The following is a 25,022-nucleotide window of genomic DNA, read 5'->3' as shown; positions in this document are numbered from 1 at the left end:
CTCGTCCTGTCACTACATGCCCTAGTAAAAAGTCCTTCCCCAGCTCTCCTGTAGGCCCCCTTTAGGTACTGAAAGGAACGGGCATGACAGGCTTGTACTCCACAGGCTTATTTTTCCTCAGGCAATGCTACCTGAGCTCTTGTTCCCAGCAGTATGTCCACAAAAGGAGTCATTAATTATAACAGTAAAAACCCCAATAGTAGTTATTACTTACAGATAATGTAAGATGCAGGAAGACAAGTGCCACAGATGAAGCACAGATGAACACCTGACATGGGTATCTCAGAGCTGACTTGCAGCACATCCCAGGAGGGGAACAGCCTTTACCACACCACTGATTACCAGGGGCATTACCAATGACAGAGGCCTCTGTCACCTGCTCTCAGGAGCACTAGATTCACCACCAAGGCTTCCCATTCTTTTTCAGAGAAAGAAAATTTGGAGCAGTTCAGTAAGAACTGATTGTACAGAGAAATTTTCACAGGGGGTATCTCCCAACACCACAAATCTGCACAATACCATCCAGAAACAAATGGAAGGATGCCTGATGAACTACGTAAATGTCAATGGATATAATTAATAGCCCACTCCATTTATCAACAGCCAGTATTTTTGCATTTTTCCCCTTTCTCTTTGTAACTATGGGAAATGCCCATCCGTACAGACATTAATTTTAATAAAAACTTCTTCCTTTTCCATTCTGACATATCTCCTTATGTCTTCTCTCCTGCAATCTCACCATCTCTGCCGCGAGTTCTTTAAAGCAGTTTCTAATTTTATCTTGAGCTGTGAAGTTTCTGAAGATTCTCTGTTTGAAAAAGACTGCAGGAAAAAATAGGCTGAACTGAATAAATAGTTTTTCTAACATTTTGATGTCTCATGGGTGTCAGAGCTGTTCAGAACGCGGGGGTAGGACGAGGCTCTGAAAAATGACGAGCGTATTAAAGCTCCCTTGCCATTTTCCTTCTGAAATGCAGGGCTTTAGGTCATGCAACCTCCTTAACCTAGGTCAACTTCATCACAGATGTCTGATGCGGTCCTTGTGATGCAGCAGCCCAAGAAAGAAAAGAAGCGGGGCAGGAGGAGATGAGTGAGAGAGATCGGGTCATCAACTTCTGCTCCATGTGACTGCAGATATACAAACAACAGAAATGCTTACAAAGGAGTAAGTCATACTTGTAGCAATAAGTCAGGTCCTGCATTGCTGTGAAAGCTTTGAGGAAATAGTTTTACCGCTTTTTGCCAGTATATGTCTGCCTTTAGAATAAGAAAAATACTTCCCTGTATTTACAAAAACACTCTGTAAGGCTTGGATAGAAAACACTACATAAGTATTTTTTTGTGTAAAGAGATTCCTAAATTTCTTAATAATGCACATTGAATCAGTGTCTAATATTTGCAATGCCTTATTAAAAATAAATTTAAATAGGTAACATCATTGCTTAGATATTTTGCTGAAGTATCTTGGTGGTGGGCTCGCTATGTGTTTTCCTAAACTTAGGAGTTGCTTACTTAAAAGTAGTGCTTCACTGATTGCCACAAAATAATTGGCACAATGCAATACTTTTAACCTGGAAAAGAACCGAATTGTAGTTTTTGTTCAGCTTGGCAGGCATTGTATTGAAACTCATATACTCCAAAGGATCCTCTCAAATCCTGCAAACCTATTAAAGAAAATTACTCCACTGCTTCTCAAGAAAATCTGATACAGCCTTAGACTATTTGGGGGATAAGTTATTTCCTTTTCTCATATTTGAAGCAGTTTTTTTCCAAGTTTGTAGTTGTCTTCGCTTCCAGTGTTTTCCCCAAACACCTTTTAATGTTGTCTGTGGGAGTAGTCACAAAGCAATAGAAACATGCCAAACATATTGATTACCGAGTAAAATGGTTACCCTGGCAACTAAAAATCCTAGGAAAGCTCTTAAAACTTCCTTCCTTTCTCATGTGACTTCTTTTTATATACTTTTTTTCCTCTGTTGGTTTCAGAAATCATGTATGTCAGATATAAAAGTGCTTTCTTTGAATACACAGCAATGGAGAAAAGGTGATTCACGCCTCGATTATCTATTCCACCAGGAATATAACTACCCACATTACTGCCTTAGTAATCCATCACTTGCATAACAGGCAGGCAATTTTTGTAATTTTGGGGGGCAGAGTAACCCTCTCCCACCAATTTCTAAATCTATATTCAGATGTGATCTAAGGAACGAAATCCAAGAACTAGAATTTTCCTAAAGTGCCAACGCAAGCAAGATGAACAGTGCGAAAGAATTATTATTCATGTAGCAACCAAAAGGTTGCTCCGCTCTGTACAGGGCAAAAGAAATTAATGTCCTCTCTCCACGGGTGGCTTGATCAAATGGTGACTAGGTGTGACAAAAGTAGTCACCTAACCAGAGGAGCGGCAGGGACCAGAGCTGGTGGTAGTGGCCTCACGCGGTTACTCAGGCTCATTCTAGGCACAGCCTGATGGTGCCAGTGTATTTAAAAGAATGTGCAATGGAAAATACACATGAAGCTCATTTGGGAGCAACTTTAGATGGCTCGTTTCTCTGTCTCGTGCTTGGTTCAATCCCCAGACACACAGAAGACTGACTACCTACTGCTCAAGCGACCCTTGTGAGCAGACTCAGCTTTTCAACCGTTTTGACATTTCAGAAGGAATTGCCTTCGCAGGCATTAAGCAGATGCTTGCTGGTCCATTCATTTGTAAGCAGGAACTGTGACTGGACTATGAGGAAAGGGGGAAACATGTAACAGTGATTACATTAGGGTTTGGGGTTTTGTTAGAATAAGGGAGTCTAAGCCAGCAATTCAGAAAACAGGGCACTACTGTTCAGGCTTTGATATGCTGATTTTTTCCTTCCCTGAACAAATGGTGGTAGGGTTTTTTTGTCCTTCTATACTGGCTTTCCAAATAAAAATGGTTTTGAAAAGCAGCAATTACAGAGGTTACAAATAACGTGCAGCAACACAGCTGGCACTGGAACATTTCCAGAACATAATCACCTGTCATGCGCACTAATTCCCGCCGTGATGAGGGCCCATTATTTCCAGTGGGGTCCGACAGATCTATTGTTAAAAATGTCATCTCTTAATGGAGCAGGTTTGGGATTGTCTGAGCCCTAGCCTGCTTTCCTATGTCAGTGTGTGTTAAGAAGGTATGTTATTCCTGTTAATGATGGCTTTTTATTTGTCCCAGGCTAGTATTGTCAATGGAAGGCTGAAGAAAATGTGATTAAGCTACATGGAACCACAAATTAGCTTGCTATGAAAAGAAATGACACAAGCAAAACTTTCCAGTAAACATAATCCTAAGGAGAACTGAATAGGGTGTGAAGTGTGGGGAGAAACACAGTGGTTAATTTTTATAGGTGGAATATTACTTCAATGCAACAAAAGGCAGTTCTCTAACTCCCTTTATTTGAACAGATGTTTGCCTTGTGTTGTCCTTTGTGTTCTCAGGGCTTTTTTGTCAGTCTTGAGTGGGAAAGCTCTGCTAATACTCTTCTAATACATAGACTCCCTTAATTTATTTCTTTTTTCTGATTGATAAATGCAAACCTCACTAGTAAGACAGGAATGTTTGTCTCACATAGAATAAGTTGGAATCACTGTCACTTCTATAAGCAGCCTTCTGCTGAGAAATACAATGATGATAACAGTGAGCACTAACATTTTGACGTGTACCAGTCACAGGACTTAATAGTAACATCAAATTGACATACCTCATAGGGGAAGGAGTGAGTCCTCAAAGGAAATATGGTCCCACTTTCCTGTAACTGTCATCACTTTCTTTTGCATGGCACTGATTTGGGGATGTTGGATCAAAACAGTGAAGACAGTCTCAGGATTACATCCCAACCTGGCTGATTTTGCTGCACAAGTGGGGCAGAGCGCGTTTGCGATTGCACTCACAGTCATCTGCTGCTGTAACAGAGCCCAGTGCTCCTATAGAGGCCTCTGCCTGTCTGCCACAATTACCAAGTGACCATTGGTCTGGTTAAATTGGGACTATGAAGACTGTTCATCCTTAAATACCAGAAGTTCCTGTGATTTTTTCCATCAGTGTTTGGCTGCAGCACTAAACCCCAAGCATTTTTAATTCTGGTGGCTCCAAAGGCTGGTGTGCTCTCGAAAGCCAGGTGTGTTTAGTTTCCCTGCAGGGCGGGAAGGTCCCCTAATGCCACAGATATCCCGTATCCCAGCAAATCATGCCAGGTGGCTCTGCCAAAGGCTGAGAGGTTCCCAGGGCGGCTCTGCCTCCCTTTGACCTGCTGTGCTGCCTCCGGTCCCCAGGCCAGCGGTGCCAGCTGTGCTGGCAGATGGGGCTCAGCCGCAGGCGCAAGCAGCAACCGCTGCTGGTAAAGTTTTTCGCTGCCAAAGGTCCTCCTCCACACATTTGGCAAGGGATGACTTGTGGAAGTAGAGCAGCTCCCTCAGCCTCTGTCAGAATTCCCAAAGCTTGGGCCAGGCAGGATTTGCACAGAGGTATCCCAGTGCAGCAAAAGCCTATAGCTTCACGTATGCATTTTTGTGTTTTATCACCTCCTTTCTTTTCCGCTTCTCTCTATGGGTTAATAACAGGCCTGTGTATGGCCATGAGCTGTATGTATCCTTTAAGAGCTGTATCCTATAAAGCCACTGGGCATGAGCAGCAGCAGCTAGGACTGCCACATGTCCCACGGTGTGGTTCTTTAAAAAGAAGCACCTCCAGGGCAGTTATGGGAAAGGGGTGCTCCTGCCTTTCAAGGGTGCCTGCGTGGGGGTGTGTGCACGTGTAGGAGTTGTTCTTATTACTCACTCCTTAGAAATTAACAGCACATCTTACACAATGATAGATGAGGCATTAAGCACAGGCTGCGGCTTATTGGATGGGAAGCGTGTCGGTGCTACGTTGGATATCGTTGGCCCAACAACCTCGTTCTGTGCTCCCAGCCCATCTCAGGGAAATGCTGGACCCAGGATATTCTTTCATTGTTGAGTATTTGCCTTTTAATTTTTTTCTGATCTCACTCTTCCCTTCTCTGCACTTAGTAATTATCTGTTACTTGTTATATGGACAGGACAAATTTCCTTCGTTATTTGTTCTGAGGCTCTTAAGTGGATACTGCTATTGAAAGCCCTGGGAAGAAGGGAGGTTTGGGAGATGGTGGTTATTGCTGAAGGCCACAGCTGATTACAGATGCCAATATGGGAGTGTGGAGGGGAGTAAGAGGTGAAAGGAGGGAGCACTCAAAATGGCATAGTCAGCAGATGTGGCTTGCCATCAGCAGTGTTATAGCTAGCAGTATTACTAGCAAAGCCCTGGAGTTTTAGCCCTCCTTTATTGCTTCCTAATAAAGTAATACAAAATAAAGTGTTGTCAGGTTTTGCACAAGAAATTTAAAGGATAGAGTACTCATTCTCCCCATGATTCTAAGATTTTCTGTTTCATGTGGACAAGTTTATGCACCTACAGTTAACCTCGTCTTATGCAGCCAAAAAGGAACCCAAAGCCTACCTTAGCACATAGAGTATTTACAAACTGGGGTCCCAGAGTGACACAAATCCTGCCTAGGATGAAGAGAAAGGCTCCGAACCTTTTTATTTTCAACTACATCAGGTTTTCTTCCAGCTCCATCAGCTGATCTAACAAAGATACTGACTCTCCAAATGAACGTTGCCTCAGTAATACTAAACCACGCATCTGAAATTGCCACCCATCCCCAAATGTGGTGCTTACAATTGTTCTATGGCAAAGTAACTCTTTTGCAAATATGTCAGATGGGAAAGTAACAGTGATTTGTACTTTTAGGTAATAGCCTAATGGCTAATGGAAGTAGGAAACCAGAATTTGGGGTTCTTCCCGGCCTGAGTCAGGTCATGCACACATTGACCAATTCCCAGTAAATATCCCAATCTTGACGCTGTAGGAGAGGTCAGCTAGAGAAAAAGCAAAACACTCACCATCCCTCTGTTTAAGTTGGGCCACTATACAGAAAGTGAACGATAATCATGGAACTAGAAAGGGAGAGTTAAAAAAATGAACAAATGCCCTGTTAAGTTCAGCCTGGAGAAGCAGAATAGCCAGATGAGCCTGGCAGACACTGATGCTGCGTCTTAATGTTTGGTACAATGCCCTTTAACACAGTTAGGCAAGGCTGGTACCTCAACAGGTCCATGCCGGGCCAGATTCGGCATCTCTCACAACACAACATTGTGCCACAAATGCCTCAAATTCTGGAGCAATTGGTCCTCCTAGTGATTCTGACCTACCCCAGAAAGCCCCTCTTCTGTTCATGCTTTCATAGGATACATACACGCCGTTTCAGAAAAAGCACAGTTCATTCTAGCTGCAGCGTTAGGCACATACACGTGAATCCCTGCCTTACCAAGCTTTACAAATATTGAAAAAGGGAGGGCTTGCTAAACAATGTTTACCTTTCACAAGGAAGTAGCTAAAGGTTGTTTTATTAATTTAGTTTCCATTGTAAATAAAAAATGCACATTATGTATGCCCTTAAGGTAAACAAAAAAAGAAAGAATCTAATGAAATTGGCATTTAACTTGACTTTTCCTCTAGTCTACTTAATTGAAAGCTCAGACACACAGAGTAGTTTGTATATAAGTCTAACACAGATAATTTCCTCCACTTTGATGGTTTGCAAATCCTTCCAGCAGAAATTACTGGTTAACACAGTCTCCATTATCCATTTGGGTTTTCCAGTCAGGCTTCAGTCCTGCGAAGATTTAACATCCTTGAATAGCTTTGTTTTGCAAGACTCAGACCTTCAGCTTTAGCTCTACTGTCTGATTCACGTATACATATAAGCTGCTGACTACAAGAGAGGTAGACCTTTACGGCTTTGGATTTCAGTAATTTAATTGTAAACTCTTCAATACATCAGAAGTACAGCTGGGAAATAGCATTTTGCACGTTACTGGCACTCTACAATAGGATGTACCTCCACACAGTTATGTGCCATCTTTGCAATTGTACACAATTATTTGAGATGTGGATTGCAGTTTAGGCACCTCCTTCTCCAGCTACACGGATTGCTCACACCAGCACTTGAACAACAGCGGTAAAAAAAGCAACAGAAAAACATGTAGAAGTCACTGAAGGCACTGTCAACAGCCTGTGTTTTCTTACACGCAAAACAAGCTCCCTCATCTTTGCTATTGATCTATCTTTCCCTTTAATGAAAAAAAGGCAAGAGAGCAGGAGATCAAGAAACACTTGGACTGAAATGGAACAGTTTTAAAAATAAACCCAGCTGGAGGTTTGAAAATTAGGAACGAGACCAAATTCATGAATATCAGCCAACATTTCTGCTGGGCAACTAGTGATTTTGAATTCCTCTCTTTTCAGACCCCAGCTGCAGAATTCCTGAGGAGTCTGACAGCGCTTAGCGTCGGCCCTCTGGAAATCTGATCTCTTCTGTCAACCTTAAACTGGGCACTCAGAATTACTACTTGCGTTTGAGAAGTATTAGTCTTTGTGAATATGCCCCACAGAAGGTAAATATTTGTCTTTTCACTCTCTTGTCCCTTCTGTTTTACGCTTCTGTAGTTGTTTTGTCCCAGGCTGCCAAACCACTGCATCAAATGGATTCTGCTGCTGTGTTTTAGCATAGGAGTATCCTTTAGGATGGATTAAACTGAGAGATTAGTCCAGTAAAGGTATCTATGAGTAACTTCATGTGTGGAGGAAGAGTAATCTCCCTAATTTTTCCGCCTCATTATGAGTGGGCTGCAGATGGACCCAAAAATTAGACCTAGGCCTTTTTTCAGTTGCACATACCCAAGTGTATATGTGGTTAGGTTAATTCAGGCTTTTGCAGAATCCATTAAAGGTATGTTCTTTGTGCAAAAAACAGCCCATCTCCTTCTGCCACTTGAATCTGACAGATGTTCAAAACCCCCTGAAGATTAGGTTTGTGGAGAGAGAATACACACGAGTAAAACTTGAAGGTAAAATCCTACCTTCATAAAAATAAATGGGAAAATCCCCATTGCCATCCACGGAATTAAGACATCACACTACATGGCTTTGTACAGAGCACTTCTTTTTCTGAAAGCAGCCCTTCTGCATCGAAGCTTCCACAGCAAAGCTAATTTATAATCTGGTCAGGATCTATGTACGGGTGTGTACACTCATATGTCTGCCATGAAAATTTTCTACCAGCCAATCACCACTCCAGAGCAGACTGGAAGCTGGCAGAGTAGCTAATTACTCTCACTAAGAGAAACCTGCTAGCTTGATTAATGCCTGTTTACCAATTGTTGCTGTTATTTCAGCTGTAATCTCAGAAAAGGGTTTGCTGGGGATGACTCTCCTGGAACTGTGTTTTTCAGTTTTGCTGTGCTATAAGCAATGTCTCATTCTTTATTCCCAGAGGCAGTTCCAAGTAATGGTAGCGATAGCTGTGAGTACGTAGTAATTAGTATAGTGATTGTGTGGCACCATCCTCTTTCATAACACCGTTCATCTGTAGATCTCAGACTACTTTGGGAAGGAGGCAGCATCATCGCTGTTCAACAGATGATTAGATCTGGATGTTGAGATTAAGACTGAGGCTTCCACCTTAAGTTAAAATCTTCCACCAGGGGTAAATAAGTACTAGCTTAGCTAAGAGATGCTGTTATTGCCAGCGAGCACCTGACACAGTCTCACTGAAGCTAGCAGAAAAACCGACCTTGATTTGGATGAGACCGACAAAGTAGGAAAAACAGAGAGGATAACTTCAAGACTGCTAATGTGTTTTTTTCCATTTCCAGCTTCACTGAAAATAAAGAGCCTTGTCACTAGGCAGAAATTTACCTTAATCTCTAAGTGTACATTTAAAAAAAAAAATGTTTTTTTTAAATTTTTTAGGAAAATAACAATGATGTTCAGCATTTGGCTTATAGTTTATATCCCAGTTACAGTGCAGATAGTGGCCACGTAATGGCTGCTCAGCAACACCCATTTTTTCTATAAAACATCTTTCTGCCTTAAGAGGTTACTTACAAATGACTGGATGGACACAGCCATCACATTGATGATTTTGGTGACTCTTGTAGGTCAAGACCTTTTTTTGTTTATGGTATATGTAGCACTGGGGTATGGGTGGGGGAGTCACCCTGACCATAGAAGAGCTCTCTTTTCCCTTACAAAGGGGCTGAAGTGAGGTGGTGAAGAATATGCCATCCAGCTTGCTATTCCAAGACCTACCAGCTACTAAGTAGTATCTTGTCCTTCTAAAATGAAAAAGAAAGAGCAATTACTGTCTTTTGCAGAATTTCAAGTACACTTTAAATAACAGAAGTGTTTGTCCACCCGCACAAGCCCTCTTGCAGCAATCATTCACACTGCCAAGTGGATTGTGCTTGTAGTTCATTGCGAAAATCAGATTGCGTGAAAATGCATCCCGTCTTTTTTTCTTGGGAGCAGTATTCCTCAGCTGTCCCCGTAAGATCATTCTGGGGGCAGGAGCCGGTTCCAAGCTGAGCCTGCCAAACCTTTTCTGACTTATACTGGTTGGCCAGGGCTCCCACCAGGCCCCAGTGCAGTTATGGATAACCAGAGCGCAGCTCACTCTCCCTTTTCTTGGGAAGGGGGCCACCAAGAAGGGCTGGCAGAGGGACAATTTCTGAGTCTCGGAATGCCCCAAATCCCTATAGAAGTCATGCAAAAGATTACTGCAGATCCTGCGCAGTTGGCCGTGGTGTACCTCCTTCATTATACCAGTGATGCTTTTTTGCAAAGCATTTATACCTTAAATAACGTCATAGCATTTCAACACTTAAGACTGACCATACCAGGGGAGATGAAAGCTCCACCCGGCCCAGTGTCTGATTTCCAGCAGTGGCTGGTAGCAACTGGCTTGGGAGGATACAGGAACAAGGTGAAGGTAGCAGCACCTCCTGCTGCACTCCCTCAGCCTTGCCTCCAACAACCTCTGGCTCAAGGCTTTCTTGACCCAAAAGTGGTATCCTTGTATTTGCACGTGTTTGCTGAATAAGAGGGCCCTGTTCACTGCTGCCCCCGTCCCTCTGCCAGCGCATGACCCAGCGCGCTCAGCAGCAGCCTGCCGCGGCTTGCTTATATCCTACTTGCTCGTAATGCAACCAATTGTAAGGACCAAAACATGTGTTCAAGTAGGCTCTGAGCTATGATGCTTGGGTCTAGATTTGTAGTCAATTTTTTTTTCCTGAACCTGGCTATGTTCCGACTCAGTGCTCTGGTTTGGTCTAAAGCTATGGTTTGTGTCTGAACCTGAGTCCAGAGCCCAGCCTGCTTGAATAGGATCTGTTGTTCTCTTTTCAGACTATCTCAGATAGTCAGTGCTCCCAAAGGAGTAACTTTGTGCCTTTTGAAGCAGCTCTCCCTGCCAATGCAGTCTTTCATCCCAAATGACCTCAGAAACAGCCATGTGAAACAGTTCCTTCTAACAGGAAAGTCGACTCAGACTGAGCGTGGGTCTCAGTATTTGTGAACTTCAGCTGCTTTTTGCAAAAGTTTGAAATACACAGGTGTAAATCATTCATACACCCAGGAAATGGGCAAACTCCACCTTACCTCCAAGCACCAGAGGAGGAGAGGGGAAGGAGGAAAAGGCTGGAAGGAGCATCCCTGGCCACGGGGTCCGGGAAGCTACCACTGATTCACTGCAAACCTCTGCAAGTCAGTGGAGCAGTTCATGCACATCCCCTGAGAACCAAAGCGCATCACTTGTATGCCATTAATCCAGAAGAGTTTTAAAAACTTTTTATCTATGCTTATTGATGAAGCAGAGTATAAATGGGGTGAGTAATGGGTAGCAAAGACTGGGAGACGGAGCTGAGGCAAGGTCCAGCCTCCCAGACCTACACAGCACGTGCATGTGCTGCTGCGCATGAAGAAAGGAGCGGGGCGCCTATTTCAGCTTTGAGGAGTGACAGTATTTCTCTGTAGTGAAAAAATTGTAGGGTAAAGACACTTGAAAGGGACCTTTTCTATGAGAAAGTTAGCAGGTCCTCTTGCCTCCAAATCTGTTCCCCTTCTCACCTGTGTTGACGCGCAGGCTTTCTGGAAATGGTTCCTCTCCCAGTGATTTAAGGGTAATTTATTTGCTTAGGTTGATGTTTAAGTTTAAAAACTAGCTATTTCTATTGTCATTCCTCACCAGTCCAAACAAATAAATAAAATAAAATTAATGCTCTGAGGACCTATTTGACATTTCATTGTCAACACAGCAATAAGGAATGTTTGTCAAAGCCTCAAGGCAAATGATTAAATTCTTTATCTGTCACACCAAGGAAAGGCTACTCCTCTTGGTAATAAGGCTATATTTGTTGTCCCTCAAGGACAAGGTGAAAAATAAAGTCGTGATTAGAAACCATAAAGCTTTACTGGTTGCATGGTTTATTTTGGGACAAAAATAGCTCCTTTGGGTTGGATAATAGATATTCCTGAAGCGTCAGTTGTCATATTTATCACAGAGATTTCAGAAAATTATGAATTCCTGCACTTAAACCAGTAACGTTTCCCAGGGAAACACACATGCTGACAAAATCTGCAAAAGCAAACACTGTTAATATCATTTTCTTTTTCAGCCTACTACAATTTCGCTTCTATGAAATCTATTATTTTAGGTTTTTCTATATCTGAGCAATTTTTAAAAGAATCATTCTTTTCTTTTAAAAATAGCTCCCATCTTGGGAAGATGTTAGAAACTCATAGTGAAAATGGCCTGGAGACCATGTTGTCATGAGATGAAAGATGACGAATCACAAGTTGCTGTGAAAAAAACAGATTGTGTATCAAAGGCATTACCTTGAAGAAGAAAATATTATTGACAGAATTGAAGCACTGCAATCACAGTTGCAGAAAAAATGAGGGAGTAGCAATCACAACCTTTGGAGCTTTTATTCCCATAGCAAAGGTCACATTATTAGAGATGGATGTGATTAATTTGCACTTCTTGTGCAATATGTAGGACAGGAAACACTAGGCTTTGGAATTGGTATTTTTATGTTAGAATAATTCATGGGCAGGGCACAAAACCAAGTTGAAGCTTATTTAGTTGTGCTAGCAGTAAATAAAGGAAGAGGAAAAATGTGAAGATGGGCATCATGGGAGGCAAAATACCTAATCAACAAGTGCTGAAGATGCTATCTCTTGGAGAAGGGATCTTTCCAAAGCAGCACCGGGTGTGCTCAGAGCTGGTACAGGATTTAGAAATGCTGCTTGATTTTAAGAGAGAAATATGTGACAGTGTGCCAAACTGAGGGTTTTTTCTTCATGTTCTGCCAGAATCATGATTAAAGAAGTCAGGCTATTGTGATTCTCTGGTTTGGTTGTATTAATAGCTGCTCGCACTTAATCGTAAAAATTTTTAAATAAAAAGAGAGTGAGTTCCCTGTGAAGAGAGCTCCTGGCTTCTTTGAGGCATTGTTTGGTTTCAGGACTCCCAGCTCGTGGGTTTTATCCTGACCGCAGCACCAAGCTGCAGGCTGAGGCAGCGCATAGAGCAGGGCTCGTCGCAGTCTGCCTCTGCGAGCCCTCTCCTGCCTGCGGCGCTGGGAGGCACATCTCTGCTGTGCCCTGCAACCAAAACCAACCTGCTGGTTTTAATGTCATCCCTGGACAATGCTCGTTAATATTTCAGAAAGAAGCAAACAAATTCTAACAGACCTAGAGAGTATCTGGCAAGTTTCAAAAAAACCAAAACCAATAACCCAAGAGAGAGAGGGAGAGATGGAGCACAAGACCTTGTTGCAGGTCAGAGGTGAGGTCAAGTGCAAGAGTGCGATGTGGAGGAACTGGTGGTGTATTTGTTGGCAGTAGCAAAGCCCTTGGCTGCCTTGCTGCTGGATGAATTCCTAAATCCACTCATCTGTTTTGCAAAAGACAAGGCAACACTGTTAGTGTTAATCATAACCAATTTATGTTTCCAAAAGTGTCAAAATGTGATATAGAGGGAGTATTTTCTTGACTAGCTTGTCCTGTTGAATACAATGGCTTATTATTACTGTTTTCATTATCGTGTGAATGTTGTCTCACGTGACTAGAATGAATAACACCTTCCCTGTTTAATTAAGCTGTTCAAGATTGCATTTGTACTGGTTGAAGCCATCACTCTTCTTTCCTGGGTTATCATGGCTGCACCTCAGCTCAGAGGAAAAGGTGACTAAATTAGTAAAAGATGGTTGCCTAATTGTGAATTAATCCACCTGCTGGGAGTGCTAACTAAATGTGGTGGCTGGCATCTTGCTGTGACACCAACCTTGTCATCGCCTCCACAGCTGCACCAGCTGGTTGGCGCAGTCCCAGGATTGCGATATGTGCTCAGATGGCATACAGTATGTGTAGATACTGTATAATGTGTGGAAATTATTTATGAGAACTTCCATTAAATGAATTTCATACAAGTTATCCATGCTGCATTCAAGGGATTTATTAAAAGCTTCTGCACGTTAAGCCTGCAACGTATAAATGAAGTGCCATTTGCACCTTGCCTGTCGGATTTCAAAGCAGGTGCACCCCTTCTGCAGCATCAGCCTGGTCTCCTGTGAAGTATTTTGAAGATGAACTCTCAGGCCGGTATAAGACATTGTAACACACACCAGAGTGTCCCAGTGTTGGTCCTTAGCTTCTTCACAGACACGCTTGCTTAGTGGTTGTGGTCTGGGAACTCGGCTAGCAAACTTTCTAGCGGTCTGGGCTGTAATGAGAACACCGCTGCCCAGTGTCTCTGGCAAGTGTTTGTCTCCCATTCTTCATAAACCAACCAGGTGCTGTTGAACTGGAAACAATGGTTGCCTGTAATATTTTTATGTGAGGATTTAAAAAAGAAACACAGCATAAAATCAGCACTTGGGAATGTTACATGTAGGAAAAGCTACTCTTTTGTGCAGGAAGACAAACCATAAGGAATTGTACGTACAGAGCCAAACTTTTCCAGGGAGAGGCTGTGAAGGCTCCATCCTTGGAAACATCCAAACCCCAACTAAACACCGCCTTGGGCACCTGCTCTGGCTGATCATGCTTTGAGCAAAGGGTTTGGACTAGCTAATTTCCAGAGGTCTCATCCAACCTCAACTACTCTGCGAGAAAACAAACAAGTACGAAAAAAATAAGAGTATATTGATCTTCCTAAAATATATTATATCACAATGTTAAAGAACTATTGCATTATTTCCTTGTATAGGAAAATATAGAGAAACTGTCCAAGGAAGAGTAGAGAGACTGAAAAGATACACACATTTTAAGAAATCCTTTACAAGAGGAAGGACAGCCTTGTCCAAAGGCATACCAGGCCGTTGATCACTAGTTCATGCTTCGACCTGACATAATTTCACTGCTTTGTGAAATTACTTGTGCTCTTCCACATACCTGAGGTGTGCACAGCGTACTCTGCCTTCTGTCTCTTTCATCTGCAAGCAAAATTATAACACGTAAAAAGGTACGGGTGGGAATGCTAAGCATACGTTTGCTGATACTCATGCATGTGACAGATTTGCAGTGACGGCAGGAACTCACCAGACCACCTCTCCAGCCAGAGACAGCTCAGTCGGATGAACACCCTACAGAGCTATTTCTCCTATGGGATGGCTCAAAAGCATCCCACGCTGCTCTGTGTGGTCGCTCAGGCTTTCCTCAGCAGAAGCTGGGACACCGGCTTCCTCCACCTGGTCTTTGGGTTTTTTTCTTGCAAGTCCTGACAAAATCACACCCTGAAGTGGTGCAGCTCTGGGCAGCTTTCAAACTTTGAAGCATATAATGCAATTTGCAGATGTTTGTACACTACCAGCTTCCAGCTCAGACCCTGGAAATCATGCTGAAAACCCTGGTAATTGGCAACAAGAGCATTTCAATTTAAACAGCATATATTATAAACCACATTATCACATGTCGCTGGAGACATAATAGTTTTGTCCCTCCATTTTGTCTCCTGGTTTCCAGCCTTCTTAACGTATGTATATCCCAAAGCTTTGCATTAAACCGAAATAATTTGTTCCTCTTTTGAAAGGGAACCTTCTCATGCACGTCTGATAAAGCCGTCAAAATGCCCTGTTATTATTTGTTATAATGGCCCACAAGAGTGTTTGATTAGAGCATTTTCCTTGTCACGTCGACAAGCTACGAGATATTATCTGCCTCGGGAGGCTAAACGGAAGACTTGAGGGATAAAAAGGTCTATTGTTAATACATGCATAATCTTGTGTCTGAAAATACCACAAGGGATTAAGACAGCTCTCTGGATGTATGGAGTGAGACATTATATGTAAATTAGTTTTGTTTACCAACACTGCTGTGTTGTAATTATTCTATCCAGCTACACTTAAACATAGGAATAAACTAGGGAATACTCCAACTGTGATACGATTGCTTTCTTATTTATATCAAATCTTGTTTTCCTTATAATGGGAAGAAGGAACCAGTGTTGATAATGAGGTGTCTGTGCAGACCTTAATGTAGGAAGCTCTGTAGTGATATTAAACATGAACGTTACATCAAAGCTCCAGGCCTTGACATCCTCAAAGGCTACTCACCTGCCTAAAACACCTGGGTCAGTAGGACAGCTCTTCCACGTAGGCAAATCGCCCTAGAAATCCAGGTCCACCTGAAACAAAAGAAACTGCTCTTGCTCTAAGCTGAAGTTTGTCAGTGCGCCATGTAATATTATTTTTTTTTTTACGTGTTGCGCTAGGGAAAAATAGGAACAGAACTACGTGGTGTTATGTAGAAATATTGCTGAATATACCTGGCTAAGTGCATATAAGGTGAGGAAAATAAAAAGAAGGAAGAATGGTAGGCCTGGGGGTGCTGGGACATACGATGTTGGCTTGCCTCTTCATTTGCTTTTATTGTGGCAACACTGATGTAATCGCCATCGATCTTTGACAATAAGCCCCAAATATATATTTATCATGCCTGATAGAAGTATCGCTTTAAGAAAATGCTGCTTTTCTTGGTGGTAGAACAGTTGTTATGGTGACTCCTCTTCTTCTCTCATTTAATACAGGAAGCAGAGCACTAAAATAAAAATCATTCCATTTATGGAATTTATAAGAAACCCACTCTGAATCTGTAACTCAAGCCAGAGATGTTTGGGAGTATTTAACAACACATTTTATATTATTTTACTTTTCATTCTGGAACTTGAAATTTTGTGGAAAGATGTAGTAATATGAAATATATGGAAGGAAATGCATTTCATATGGCACACACTATATAATTTGTTCATATATAATATTTATACAGTATTGTGGACACTGAATTTGCAAATACTTTTTGCAGGTTAGGTACCTACTGAGTAAAGGTCATGTAGGGTTCTGTTTGGAAGACCTCATTAGGAAGTATGCTCGATTATTTTTTTTCTCCTTGATGATTCAGTTTTTAACACCACTTTGTGCTTTATCCTGTAGGTGCTAACGATAGTTATAGTGCTATAATATGAAACAACAATTCTGTAATTTCCTGATGATACATGCTCATATATTTCACAGGCTTTAAGCAGCAGAAACACCCAGCATGTTTCTTTATTTTCAGCTTTCCAATTAAAACAGAGTGGCTTCTAAAGCTACCTTAGAGATTAAATTCTCCACAACCATATAAATTACTTAACATTTTATGCTAGCTGACAATTTTAAACAAATTTACCCCAACCTACCTGATAAGTGTTGAATCTCTACTTCATAATTAAGAAGCTGAGGCAATTAAGTGTGCAGGTTAAACCCAGATTGAGGCTACGTCCACAGCCAGTGCAGATGTGATTCTGCAAAAGCTCGATTTATCTATAAGAATTGGAGCATGTCATATATTGGTCAAAGCTTCTCAGTGGACATCAAAGACAGGCAGCTCTGTAGAGTGCTTGATCCTTATCCAGTGGAGATAATGCCATTCTGAATGCATCTTCACTGACACTAAAGAAGAATTTGCGCTTCCACAGCTCAGGTGTGAAGGGGGCAGAACATGGACTGAAGCAGCCATTGCCAGGGAGGAACAGCAGGAGCTGATGTCGAAGAGGGCTCAGGCACAAAGAGGGAGGGAATCTGGGAAATTATTAGCTGCAAATCTTTAGAACAGGAAAAAAAATAAATCAAACAAGCTGAAAATATTTTAAGCAGTGTACAAGTCAGGATGCAGCTGGGGGTGTGCTTGGAGAAGAACAAGGGTCTGCAAATGGGCAAAAGTGAAATCAGTCACAGGAAATACACAATCCAGTAATATTTCTCATATGAAAACACTAAAAGGTATCTGTGGTAAAGTGTTGCGTTTGAACTACTATGAGAAGGTTATTTCCCCAGGAACAGTGTTATCATTTTATCAACCTCTTATAGGAAAGTAGCAGCATCACAGTGGATGAGAATTGCTAAAGTTTTATTAGGACCAGACTATCAGTGTAACTTTTTAATGAGCAATTTATCACCCTTACAACCCTCGATTTTTATTAACCTCATCTGTGGCTGAAGATGAATTACTTTCCCAATCTAGGGGCCGACTGCCACGGAGCATCCCCTTATCAGCAGCAGCCCATTCGCTTAACAAGCAGCCCCCATGGCAAGACGGATCCATACTTCTTGGGACAACTTCAGCCTGGGACAGATGCAGTGCCAGTGCCACCTGCTGAAAGGTTGCAGGCACTCTTAGATGTCAGGGTGCGCAAAAAGGACTTCCAGACAGTCTGGCAGGTTTGCATACTTACCTGCCCAAATGCAGGCTATGCTTGAGGACCTTTAGATTTGAGGGGTACCAAAGTGCCCACAGTGCTGGTGACAGCAGCCTGAGGCACCTATTTCCATGCTGAAGGGGCCAACTTGACCTGAAGTCCCCACATCCTATAATCTTCTGTCACCTCCAGGCAGAGCTCCTGCTGCTCCTAACCTTGGCCTTTTGTGGGGGTGTTTTTTGGTGGTTTTTTTTTAATTCCTAATGCTGCACCAGCTTAATTAAATTATGCATTTTGGAAATCAAATTAGACCAAGGAGTGACATTTTCTATGTGGAACCCCTAAGTTCAGCCCAAACACCGCCAAGAGCAACTCAGCCCACCCCAAGAGAGAAATGCTTAAGTAGGTTTGCAGAGACCAACCAGACAGAGCCAAAGTCAGACAGACAAACCCCAGGTCGGTCTAATAGGATCCTCTTTAGATCAAACTGATGACTGTCCAGCTTAGGGTCAAAATACAACCAGACAGCCTGTTGGTTTTTTTAAAGACTTATATCAGGTGACTGGTTTTTGAGGGGCTGATCTTATTCTGCCTTTAATAACTTTGAACATAGCCTTTGTAAAGCCACTAAGCTGATACCTTAACAATCTATAGGGGGTAGGTTAAAAGTGATTTACAACAGAGACTCTCCCAGTGAAATATCTTAAAATTCTTCACTTAAGAGCATTTAATTCAATTAGCTTGTAACTTTCCTATCATGCTACTGTAATTACTGTTTTGTAAACATCTAACTTGCATTCACAAAAATTTGATCTATTAGGGGTGTTTGGAAGCAGGAAAAGAAGATTATGTCTTTCTGCTGTTTGATGATAAAAAGTTGATTTGACAACAAAAAAAATACAGATGCCTCTGAAACACAAGGAAGCGAATACCTGCAATGTGCCCATTCCACCTGATCCATTCATTTCCATCCATTCCAGCAAGACACGCCAATATATGGGCTTGCAGGAATGAAGAAACAAACCCATAACCCACCATGAGATAAGAAATGCTCAAGCACATTCTTAATATTAACTCCACGAAAAACAAGTAACTGCTTTTCTGGTTTTGAAGTGATTGAGTAGTCTCCAGTGAGCTGCAGCAGGGACGACACACAAAGCCAGAGAAAAGGAGACTTTAAATCACCTAATTGTAATGAATTGTAATTTTATTGTGATAATTGCTGTTGGAGCAGACCGCTTAAAATGTCCACTATGATTTCAAATAGCTCAACCAATAAAACCCAAATAGGATGGTTAGGATGCAAATACCACCAGCCACTTAACTGGAGTAGATGAGTATCACAGTGGTATTAATAAAGAGATGACAAGATGTGCAAAGGCAAGTTACCTGGAATTAAAAGTGAAATCACCAAAAGAGAAAAAAGGCAAGTGACATCTTGGATGAGAAAACTAACCCCTTTTTAAGGATAAAAAAGAATATAGAAAATTTCCTTTAGTGTTTACCGCAGTGGCAAACAAGGCAAGTGCTATTGTGGGATTTACCTGGGCTAAATGTATATGAAAATGAACCCTCAAGAATCCGTATTCCGCCTTATGGAAGCAAAAGGACAAAATGTTGAAGAGCACATCTGCAACTCACTGCAGCATAAAAACATGTCCCAACACATTGCCATACCGGCGATATATCAAAGCAGGGGGAAATGAAATTCAACCTTCCCTCCTTCTGTGTTGCTGCCAAGGGACAAAAATATACCATAGGCTAAAGGTTTTCTGCCAGCCCCAGCCAGTTACAACATAACATACAATTAACTTTCACAGCTGGTCACAGGCTTTGTCAGAAGCCTGGGGAAAACAAAAAAGTCCTGTGTGTTGAACCTGGTTGTGAATGTGCTTTAAATATATCTCATTAAATCCAGGCTGAGTTACACTTGCTGCTAGTCGGGTTAGCTGGCCGATGGTGAGCTTACAGGGCCACATGGGAACAGTACAACATGATCTATCTAGTCAATAAAACCCCTTAACTTCCGTGGTCTAAATTGCTTTTGTCATTACACTATATGCAGCCCCAGTGAGATCACTGAAATCATGCCTTTTTCCTAACTTTGGCTTCAATCCTGCTCACCATTACACACATGCTCACAACTTACCAACGAGTCTTACTCTACTTGAGCATTTGGACCTCGTCTGTTAACTTACTATGACCAAAGGTATCATTGTATTACACGTACCTATATGCACGCCTACCAAAAACACTACTACTGCAATAGCGGTCCCTTGCTGGACCCAAGGAAACGCGGAGGGAACAGGGAGTTCCCACTTACTGCTCAGAAACGCTCGTGCAGGGGTTTTTCATCTAACAGACTGCCACTTGAGGAATTTAAGCCATCTAATAGAAGACCTTCTCTCCTTATAGTCCTTGCATGCATGCTTTAGAGGTTTGCCGCAGGCCTCAGGGGTCTGTGGACCACTCTTCTCTCTGATCTCAGAGTAAAATGGGCAGGGTACAAGCGCGCACCATGCTAAAGCGATTATTTGGTTACCAGACTGGAACCTAACTGGACTCGGAGCATTTGGACCTATCTGGATTAATCTGTATGGGTGTGATTTCAATACAGACTCCCCAAAGCAAGTTTTTTGAAGGGATGATCACCTAATGTTATTTGGGCTTCTGGTCACTCAGCGTAAGTGGTAGCTCTTCAGAATGATGAATAAGACAGTTTCTCTAGCTACGTGGATCTGTTTATTTTAATTAAAATTATCTTCTCTATCAAGTTCTACCATAAGATAAGGTGATGGGTATCATCTGAGGTGAATCAATGTAGATTTAATCATTTCAATTGTGTTCTTGTAACTGTTTCCAAGCCAGCTCCTGGTTGGTGTATCAGCCCTAGTGAAATTAATGGTAATTTTGCAACGGATTTGAGTGAGGTCGGGATATAAACACCAACACATGCTGGATATAGAAACTTTTTTCCTCTCCATGTCACATCCTGAATAATAGCAAAAATAACGTCAATCTCTCTTTGCAATGTACTGGCATAGTTTAATGCCCCCAGTAGTGACTTAAAGACAAAGTGCTTTTTTGTCCATGGCGTTGAAGCTGTTGGAGAATGAGTAAACTGTAACTTCACACAGCTAAGGATATGGAAGTATGCTTAACTGTTTTAAATTTCTGTGCAGAAAAACATAATTAAAATATATTTATATACACAAGTAGGTGATCCATCTAAAAAACCTCCTGGATATGAATGTATGCCTTTTTCATTCTTTCATGGCATTTTCTAGGTGTGTTCAGAGAAAGCTTGATACTATATGTAAAACAGCCTTATGTGAGCCATGTAGTTTCATATTCCATTTTAATTACGTTTTTACTTGTAATTCACAGCATGATGTTGCTGCTAGCAAGGAATAATAACACAGCCCTCCTGAGGCTACTTTAACATATGTACATTCCTGTAGGAAGATTGTGAATCTAATGGATAAAGTGTCTATTTTGTTTGAAGATTCAGAACAGCTCACCTTTAGCTTTTCTCAAGTTTTTCCCTGTTTCCCTATACCTATTACTAGGAAAAGTTAGGTTAGTTCTTAATTGTACGTAATCTTGCCTCTTTTCTAAAGCAGATCTTCATCCAAGCTATTTTACGAGTATTGGAAGCCAACACAGTGTGGAAAAATTAAACACAGTCATCTGAAGCTGCTCCATGGACTAGCTTTGCTAGGAAAAAGAAAAAGCTATCCCATTGTGTATGTCCATCCATCTAATAATCAGCACTATAAATTCCCTTCAAAAACTGCATGGCATTAGTAAGACGCGACAGTTTCTTTGCTAACAAAAGTCCCTGCATCCGCACTTCCAGAAAACTTTAGCCTACGAGCCAGGCATCGGAGACAGTAGTAAACCATTTAAATAGTCACCCAGGAGTGAAAAAGCTGATCCAAATTTCACTGTAGCTGTTATGTGTAACCCCAGCCTCTCTTAAAAATACACATTTATAGGTCATAAAAAATATACTCATACGTAGACCTCTCTCCAAGTAAGTGAAATGACACTGAGGAGTGTTCCCAGGCAGAGGAACGGAAATAATCTATACTCTTAAACATTAGAAGGGTCTCTGGCAGGTTTTTGGCATTGTCTGATTTGCACTTTCTCTCACAGTTCCCAGGCATAGTTTGGGAGATACTATAAGCCGAGGACTGTTCCCACCAGGCAGCTCACCTGTTTTACCAGGTAAGAGAGTATAACAAGGGATATTTGGTTCCAATTGTCACCATTGCCATGGAATGGGTTCTGGCAACTTTAATAGTGTAATATTCCCTTAAGGAACCCCAGTCCGCAGTCAATGGAGCTAATTTAGCTTTGCACTTAGGCTGCTTCGGGGGTGAGCAGCTTTTAGTTTGCACTTCAGTATTTATACAGAGAACCCCTATTTCACCGCAGTGTGTTTGGCTCAGGTAGAGAGATAATCCTTCTGCAGCCTTGGGACTTGAATGACAGCATCTGCTTATCTGCTTTGTTGGCATGTTTCATGTCTGTGTAAAGAGGAGAGAAGTTTTTCACTCTTTCAATTAGGAAACTGTGTTAGATATAAAAGCTAACTTGATGCATCATTGTTGCCATGAGTTTAAAAAAAGAAAAAGCGAAAAAAAAAAAGAGCCTAGCAGATTGTAACATCCTGATTCATAGACAGCAAGGCCGTATGAACCATAAGGTTCAGGGCAGTGTTCATGAACTAGCGGCTTCTGTCAGGATCCTGTTAACCAGCAAAAGCCTCATCTTCTTTAGTTTCCTGAAACTGGATATTAAGTCATGTAGAAAATCAGCTCCCCTTCACGCCCATTTGCAATTTATATAATTTGGGAAAAGCTCATTTCTGCATTTCAACAAAAACATTTTACGGTTCAATTTCTAGGTTCCATTGTCAAAATGATGTTCCTGCATGTGGAAAGAAATAATAGCAGGCGCTTCTAGGATGCCTAGCTCTCCATGAAGTACCCAGCTCACGTACAGACAGCTAGCTGTGCTGCACTGATAGATAAATGCTTTGTGCCTACAGTGGCATATAGCTCTGAACTTTTAGGTCCTGGACCTGAGGACTGCTCTAATCCCACTTCAGCACTTTGCTTGCAATTTTTTTCTCCCTTGTGAAAGTTGCTCAGAAGGGAGTTTCTTCATTGTTTCCAGGGGCTGCTTCCTTCCTTCCCCCAAACTGCTTTTACCCCATGTGGCATCTTCTCTGACCTGCACAGCTTTATCTGTCCCAAATTAAGCTTCTTGGCGCTATGTTCCTGCTTCCTTCATTAGAAAACTGACCTGAGCCTGGAATAGCAGACTTCAGATAAAAGCTGCCACGTGCTCCTAGATCGTATTGATTAATCACTAGGATAAGCGCTTTTAAAAAGAGAGGGAGACAAAACATATTCTTCAGACTTTTAAAAAAAAATCTAATTCTGGAGGGGTATACCTTTCCCCAGAACAGCTCCTAGTCAGATTTTTAATTATGAGAGCCTCTGCATTCCAAAGCGGAGGACAAGCTCTGCAAAGATAAATTAGTTCCTAAGGACTAAGAGAGAATATAAAAGACTGTCCCTCTGAGATCACAGTGAAGGTAAAAAGGAGCTTGTAATAGCATCACATCCTAATGGAGTCCTTCTGCCAGGCAGGAATAACTCCAAAGGCAATATTACAGATCACACTCAGCAAAGGACTGGTGTGACCTGAAACTGAACTTCCTCACATGATATCAAAATGCGTTCCCATTGCCTTCGCTGCGGCAGTATCCACTTTCAGTGAATTTAAACACAGCCAAAGCGGAGAAAGTAGAGTTTATACAAAAAAAAACCCCAAATATTTACCCAATGGAAAAGATATTGCAAACATTGGCAACAGAGATACTGCAGAAGGTGTGTGACAGAAATGCTCTGTGACTTTGTGCTAAGTCAGAGTTTTGTATTAGTTTTGCCTGCTAAATGCCATGCATCGGACAACGTCATCGAGAACGCTCGCTTCGAGTTGTGGTTATGGTGCAAGTTTCCTCTGCTTTCCCAAAGGACGAGGCAAGCAGCCAGCCAGCCCTAGCTAGGTCTTGGAAGGCTTTTTCTTTTTTGACTAATGCATATCCATAGGTCCTCATACACCAAAGAATGCCAAAGTGTATTTTAATGATATACAACCTCTAGCACTGACATATAGCTACTTCAAGGGTGAAAAAGGACAGGTAGCTCATGTGGTATCCCTGAGCTGCAGCATTTGGAGGCAGGGAAATCACGGCCAAGGACAGAAAGGTGAAGCTACTTCATCTATTAGTCAGGAGATCTTTAATGCCTGTGCTGCTCAGACAGAAACACAGCTTTTGAAGTCTGGTCTTGAATATTCAGCATGTAGCAAGCTGAAGGGGATTCAATTTATCCAGTGCAGAAAGGAGAAGGGAAAACTCAGTTTATCACACTAGTTTTAGCAACTGATGCTAGAAATGCTACCAGCTGTGATATTTAAAGTTTCATCTGAAAAGCTGGAAATGCCACTACCTAATCTAAGCACTATCACCACTGCAAGTAATGCCTAACGCTCCCTTCGAGCACTCTCCCATGATGCTGTGAACTGTTTGAGAAGGCAGAAAGGGGATTTTATGCATCACCACAGGTGGGTTGTGACATTTCACCAACGCTATGCTTTCTCAGCCACCAGAGCAGCCTCAGCAGTGCCTCAACACATTGTCCTCTGTCCTCAACTTCCTTCCTCTCCAAAGACCTCAACAAGGACCTTTCTGGAAAGGGACTAGTCTACCCATAATCTTTGAAAGCTGCTGGGCTCTTTAAGGCATGCCTGGGCCCCATGTTTTGTGTGTAGCTGCCCCACAGGCCGCTGCATCCTCCCCTGATCAGTGGAGCCATAGCACTTCCACCAAGACACCAACCTCCACGGTGGGGCTGGTGGCCTCCTTTCTCACCCTTTGGGACAGGCCACTTAATTTTAGAGCTGGAGGTAGCAGAATAACTTTAAAGTCAGTGAGGCCTGCAATAAAGCCAGAGAGATGATAAAAAGACATTGTTACCTCTCAGAAATGCCTATAGAGCAAGCAGAGCAAGTGACTGGCAGTCTGGAGGAGGAAGAGGAGGAAGCATGAAGGTCTGTAGAGCTGCATGTGGAGCTTTCCCGTGGGATGAGCTGGGTTGAGACCGGCCATCTGGGTCTGGGTCTGCTGGGGGATGACACACTGGGCATAGCCCCCTCACCCCTGTAACACTATCTGGCAAAAATGCCTCACTGAGTGAATCTTCCTCATTGCTCACACAGTGTGACAGGTCTTTCCAAGGTGCTTTTAGGACACCCTCTGGTCACACAGTATAACCCACAATTCACAGTGGGATATCAGGGAGAAGAAAAGCTGATATA

This window comes from Charadrius vociferus, unplaced genomic scaffold (assembly GCF_000708025.1).
Source record: "Charadrius vociferus isolate BGI_N301 unplaced genomic scaffold, ASM70802v2 scaffold79, whole genome shotgun sequence".
Taxonomy (NCBI): domain Eukaryota; kingdom Metazoa; phylum Chordata; class Aves; order Charadriiformes; family Charadriidae; genus Charadrius; species Charadrius vociferus.
This window is presented reverse-complemented; position numbering follows the sequence as displayed.